This window comes from Mandrillus leucophaeus, unplaced genomic scaffold, assembly GCF_000951045.1.
Source record: "Mandrillus leucophaeus isolate KB7577 unplaced genomic scaffold, Mleu.le_1.0 Scaffold700, whole genome shotgun sequence".
NCBI lineage: Eukaryota > Metazoa > Chordata > Mammalia > Primates > Cercopithecidae > Mandrillus > Mandrillus leucophaeus.
In genome coordinates this window covers 1715238-1722102 of record NW_012107587.1, presented here as the reverse complement: position 1 = coordinate 1722102, position 6865 = coordinate 1715238, and the positions used below count along the sequence as shown (strand labels likewise).

The following is a 6865-nucleotide window of genomic DNA, read 5'->3' as shown; positions in this document are numbered from 1 at the left end:
TTCTTTCTTTCTTTCTTTCTTTCTTTCTTTCTTTCTTTCTTTCTTTCTTTCTTTCTTTCTTTCTTTCTTTCTTTCTTTCTTTGTCTCTCTCTCCTCTCTCTCTCTTTCTCTCTTTCTTTCTTTCTCTCTCTCTCTCTTTCTTTTTTTTTTTCTTGACAAGGTCTTACTTCATCACTCAGGCTGGAGTGCAGTGGTGCAGTCTCGGCTCACTGCAACCTCTGCCCTCCCGGTTCAAGCGATTCTCCTGCCACAGCCTCCCAAGTAGCTTGGATTATAGGCACATGCCACCACATCTGGCTAATTTTTGTATTTTTTGGTAGAGTTGGGGTTTTGCCATGTTGGCCAGGATGGTCTTGAACTCTGAACATCAAGTGATTCACCTGCCTTGGTCTCCCAAAGTGCTGGGAGTACAGGCGTGAGCCACTACACTTGGCCAAAGCTTCATCTGTATTTATAGCCACTCCCCATTGCTCGCGTTATCCCGTGAGCTCCAACTCCTGTCACATCACTGGTGGCATTAGATTCTCAAAGAAGTACAAACCCTAGTGTGAACTGCGCATGCAAGGGATCTAGGTTGCACACTTCTCATGAGAATCCAGTGCCTTATATTCTGTCACTGTCTTCCATCATCCCCAGATGGGGCAGTCTAGTTGCAGGAAAACAAACTCACGACTCCCACTGATTCTACATTATGGTGAGTTGTATAATTATTTCATTATGCATCATGATTTAATAATAATAAAGTGAACAATAAATGTAATGCACTTGAATCATCCCGAAGCCATCCCCACCCAACCCCAGTCCGTGGAATAATTTTCTTCCGTGAAACTGGTTCCTGGTGCCAAAAAGTTTGGGGACCGCTGCTTTAGGAAAGAGGGAGTTTCTATATATTCAAGTTCTCTCAAAATGCCTCATGTTATGGAACAGTCTCTCAACTTCATTTTGAACATAAGAGGACTGTTTAGGGAAGGTATGTTAGGCTATAACTGCCTGAGTTAATGCTGGCATGGGATAACTCAGAAGTTACCTGGCAGAATTGATTTTAAAAAAAGGAGACAAAGAAATTCAACACAGGTTTACTACTTATTATGATAATGAACCCATAATTATTATGAATATGAGCCCATAATTCTAAATGTTCAATATTGCTGTAAACAAGCTTTTTAAAAGTCATTTTAATGTGCAACAGAGTAAGTGCTAACATTGTGGAAATTGTAAATATACACATATGAAAACCTCAAAGATCCTGGTATTATGAAAATGGGTCCTAGTATGCTTAAGATAAAATATCCAGTGACCGGTTATATGAGGATTCAATAAATGCTCTATCACTAACAAAACATGCAGAAATGCAAATGATGTTCTCTAAAAATGAACTTTTTGAGTTTTAAATGCATAAGGGATTCAAAAAATAGTTCTAGTGAAAACTAAAGTATTCATGTCAAAGGTACTTTTTTGCATAAAGGAAAATAAAACTATTTATTGACCACTGTTCACAAGTATTTACAATAAAGTAAACAATATACATTTACATAACATTCTGATTACTGCAAAGTTGTTTTTCCTCACTTTTGCTGAATCAGTAAAGCAAATACTGAAAAGATTGAGCCTACATGTAAGGAATGAGTTGGGATAAGAAAAAAAAAATGCAGGTCAGCTGGGTGCAGTGGCTCACGCCTGTAATCCCAGCACTTTGGGAGGCTGAGGTGGGCAGATCACAAGGTCAAGAGATCAAGACTATCCTGGCCAACATGGTGAAACCCCATCTCTACTAAAAATGCAAAAATTAGCTGGGTGTGGTGGCACGCACCTGTAGTCCCAGCTACTTGGGAGGCCGAGACAGGAGAATCACTTGAACCCGGGAGGAAGAGGTTGCAGTGAGCTGAGATCATACCACTACTCCAGCCTGGCAAGAGAGCGAGACTCTGTCTCAAAAACAAACAAACCAAAAAAAAAGAAAACCCATGCAGGCCAATAGGTTGGATTACAAACCGTTATTTACACATTTATGGCAGAAGGTCCTAAACTGCCAACATCTCTAACCATCTGATTAGGTTTCTATAAGCCAAATCTTAGATATTTCATGAATCATGACCTTTTAGTCAAGGTAGCAACAGGGATTTCAACATTTTGTTAAGGAATGTCCCAATAGAGACATTTTTAAATGTTCACTTAACTTAGTTGTGTTTAGCTAATTAAAACACACTGGCATTTGTCTCGTTTCCTCATCTGGATGGGGAAACCTCCTGTGATGGCAGTGATAAAATTTTTCCTTTTAGGAATTTTGCAAGCAAACCACTGAATTTATAGATATAGATGCTTTAAAATTATCCAATTTAAATTGTCCTATTAATTAGAATCACTTATTTCACTTGAAGTTTATGACTTCAGGAAAATTTTCAGTATAACTTGAAGTGATTATCTCTTATTTTGCTCAGAATAATGGCATCTCAGAAACATGGGTTTACCTGTGATTTTTCATTTTGGTGAATGTTTAAGAATTTACATGTGCATTTTATGTATACACACACACACACAAACAAAAAACCTGGAATGGTCCTTAGGCTTATGACAACACAAGTTCTGATTGAGTAATGACTATGGACATAACCCTCAACATTTAGAAAAGCTGTCCTTTAATGCGGAGGAAACGATATACCATGGTATCAAATGTTCTCTTCTGATAAAGGAAGCAACTACAGGAAACTTTTATTTATTTGTTCAAAGTAACCAGTGCTACGGATGAAAAAAACAAAAACAAAAAACAAAAAACCAACAACTCTTCCAACGCTACTTTCAAAATGAACATATCAAACTGGATTTCCATTAGAATGTAGTTATTTTGTCACACTAGTAAATAAAAAACCAAGACCCAAATGATATATATATATTTATGTGTGTGTGTATATACATGTGTATTTATGTGTGTGTGTGTATATATACATATATATATACACACACGTGTATATACACCCACACACATGAGAATCCATATATGTATATACATAGACACACACATATATATACATAAAAATGTGAACAATTATTGAGCTTCATCTTCTGGACAAGCTTGTCAAGTTAGTCTATCTTCATAAAAAGCAGCTACAATTTGAGGACATTTCATATTCGCCTCTTTTGAGGCCAGCACCGAGTCTGCCTCATCTGAATCTTTCCATTTCATGAGAAACATCAATTCCCCACTGCCGTCTGTGGCACCAATTATTCTTTCAGGATCAGGACCTCTGGCAAATCCTCTTGGTTTGTCGGCAGTGTTTCTTTTCTTCTTTGATTTGCTGTCATCAGATTCACTGTCAGATAAAGATTTTCTTTTTGTACCATCTTCTTTGCCAGCTTTTTGAGAATTAAGAAAGGCTTCAATCAACTCTACACAATGTAAATTTTCTTCAGGTTCCCAAGTATTGTCAGCATCTGTAAATACCTTCCACTTCAGAAAATATTCCACTTTCCCATTCACTACACGTTGATCTAGATCTAGTACTTTTTCCATCACAAGTTATACAGGCTCTGCCCCTTCAAGTTTTTCATTCTTTCCATCTGTTTCTTTCCCATTTTTTGCCATAGAGTTTTATTGGAGGCTACTTTATTCACCGCCTCCGAGCTGCTATGGGGTCTCAGGTCTGCAGTGTCTCAGGCCCTGTGCCACTCCAGCTCCAGCCACAACCGAAGTCTGAGGGAGCCTGTGAGCTGCATGCGGGGCGGCGCTGGGGAGGGGTGGCACCGCCCACGCCGGGTGGCCAAGGAGCGGGGCCTGATGTCAGAGATACTTTTGAAGAGTTTGAACAAGAGTGTTTTGTGATCTATGAGAAAGAGGAACATACTTCTAAATTGATATATTTTATATATAATTTATAATATGTAAATATAACTACTTAATGAATTAGATACAATATGCATGCATTTAATTATTTCATCTACATACATACCTAAAAGTTTATCACTCACATTGGCAAACAAAACTTTCTTCTTGACTTTCTCAATGGGAGAGTAGGGAATGACCTCATATTAGGGCACTCATATTCATGCATATACGACATATATAAATAATTCAAGAAAACTTCTGATTTTTGTCATGACTACTATTTTATTTCTTTTTTGAAATATCAAATATCAAAAGATTTCAAAAAGATTTTGGGGGTATGTTTGTCTTTGATTCTGCTAGTGCACTATGTGTATGCTTGACCTACTTGTTAACTCTTCTAAGTCTCCTTGGGTCTGTTGTCCAAATATTATCCAGTAGCTGAAATCCAGGAGGAATAGGATCATGTGGTACAAAAGCAGCCAATAGACTTCCTCTTCACGGTCTGGGATAGATCCTTATTCCCTCTATCACTCTCTATAGGGATTAGAATCCCTTTATCCCAGTTTTTGGCCTCCTTTCTACTCAAGGAGTGCAGTAATAGCAAAACCTCATTAACCCCTCTAAGTAGTGTTCCAGTACAAACACTTGGTGGCTTAAAACAACAGGAATTTCTTTTCTGATAGTTCTGGAATCCAGAAGTCTGAAATCAAGGTGTTGGCAGGATTAGTTCCTTCTGAAAACTTTGAGGGAAAATCCATTCCATGCCTCTCCTAGCTTCTGGCAACTGCAGGTAATCCTTGGCATTTCTTGGCCTGTAGGCACATGGCTCCACTTTTTGCCTTTGTCGTCACATGGCCTTCTCCCTTGTGTAACTACATTTTCAAGTGTCCCTTTCCTTTCTCTTTAGCACATTGGGCCATGTATCCAAGACTTCGCTTTCACACAGGGTCCTATCTGCCCAGTCCACACTTCCTCTCACTTGAAGTTCTAGATACTCAAGTTTTGAACACTCCCCAAGAGATTGGCTGTCTATAAGACTGAGGCACCCAATTCTCCATTTTTCTACTTTTTTTTTAAATATGCTTTCCATAAAACAAAAATTAAAATGGGGCTAAGTCAAGAAGACTCCTCATTAATGAAGTCCTAGATTCCCAGATACATATACAAAGAAGAGTCAAATGTAAAGTGCCTCTGTAAAACTTCTAACAGAAATAAACAATTTTATTAAGGAAGCTGTCCTGGGGAGTGTGTGTGTGTGTGTGTGTGTAGTGAGGGGTGTATTCCTGAATATCAAAACTGAGAGGCCATAGGAGAGATGTATTTTCTAGAAAATCATACTAGAAGTTCAGGTCCCAGAAGATAAGATCAAAGTTCAGTCTCACTGGCCTCCCTCCCTCTTCTGTGACCCATTCCTCCATGGCCTTGACATGCCTTTGCTATTAATTAATGTAATAATTAGTACCTGAGCAGTTATTGGATAAGATAGGTAAAGTTATCCATCCCTCCTAGAAGTATTCAAAATTTGATAAGATAGGTCAATGAAGGCCCCATAGCCTTCCAGCTGCAAAGGAATCATTCCTTGTCATTCCTCTGAGTAGCAGTGGAAGTGGGGGTGACAAATATATTTTCTGTGCCATCTGGGTAGACATAGACTCTGCCAATTTGCAGGATCTGTGCAGATATGGACTCTGCCAATTTGTAGGGCCAGTGTTGGGAAACAATATTCTCTCTTCTATTCTATTCTCTTCTCTTTTCTATCTCCTTCCTTCTATGTCTAAATCAACAGTCGCTAGTTTCTGCTATGCTTCTTCACGACATTTTATTCTGTAAATACTTCCTGCTTAGTCCAAAGATGATTAGACAAATCAAACATGACTTACCTTTCTGGCTAATCTCATCAGAACGCATTCCAAATTGAGCAATTTAAAAATGGCACCCAAATTTTATCTCAGTTGTCTTCTTCCCTATAACCTAGTATAGTTCTGGGCAGAAAGGAGATTCTCAATTTATTCTTAATGTATTGTAAGAAATTAGATTGTCTCTAAGATAAGCAATGAGTTTAATTTAAGTAAATTGTAATTAAAGTAGAGAAAAAGAACATATTATTTGAAGAAGGATGGTTCTAGGCTCAACTTGGAACCACAAAATAGTCTGTCACTTTGGGGAAAATTATATAAATTGATTTTCTCATCTGTAAAATGGAGGTGTTAAGTAACTTACAGGGTTGTGGCAGGTCTTGAAAGAAAAAAGAAATATATGGGGCTGGGTGCAGTGGCCTGTAATCCCAGCACTTTGGGAGGCCGAGGCAGGCAGATCATGAGGTCAGGAGTTTGAGACCAGCCTAGCCAACATGGTGAAACTCATCTCTACTAAAAATACAAAAATTAGTTGGGTGTGGTGGCGCACGCCTATAGTCCCAGCTACTCAGGAGGCCGAGGCAGGGGAACCACTTGAACCTGGGAGGTGGAGGTTGCAGTGAGCCAAAATCATGACACTGCAGTCCAGCCTGGGCAACAGAGTGATATTTCATCTCAAATATATAATATATATACATATTATATATTATATATAATTATAAATATAATATACACATATTTTATATTTACATGGTTATATACATATTATATATCATATACATATTATATATAATATATTATACATATATAGTATATAACATATTATACATATTATATATTGTATATATTATACATATTATATATTGTATATATTATACATATTATATATTATATATATGGAAAATACCTGGCACATAAAAGCTGTTCGTTAAATATAAGCTATCTTTCCTTCTAAGCCCTGAAACTGTTTTGATATTGAGTAAGAGATTTTTTTTCCCCATAATAAATGTTACATGTAGACACATTTACTCCAGATTTCAATACAGCTGTATTCAGACCCAGACTTGTTTAAAATATCGAAAAAGGAGCATATATGATTTTCAATATGGGCTTATGCTGTACACATAAGACTTGGGCATTTGACTGTATGTAAATCGTATCTAAAAATTTTTTTTCTACTCTCTCACCT

The 6865-nt window shown here is 37.5% G+C and overlaps 1 pseudogene; it reads right to left on the bottom strand.

Moving 5' to 3' along the window:
• Positions 1–3073: 3073 nt before the first annotated feature.
• Positions 3074–3508, bottom strand: LOC105528122 (annotated as a pseudogene).
• Positions 3509–6865: the final 3357 nt, after the last annotated feature.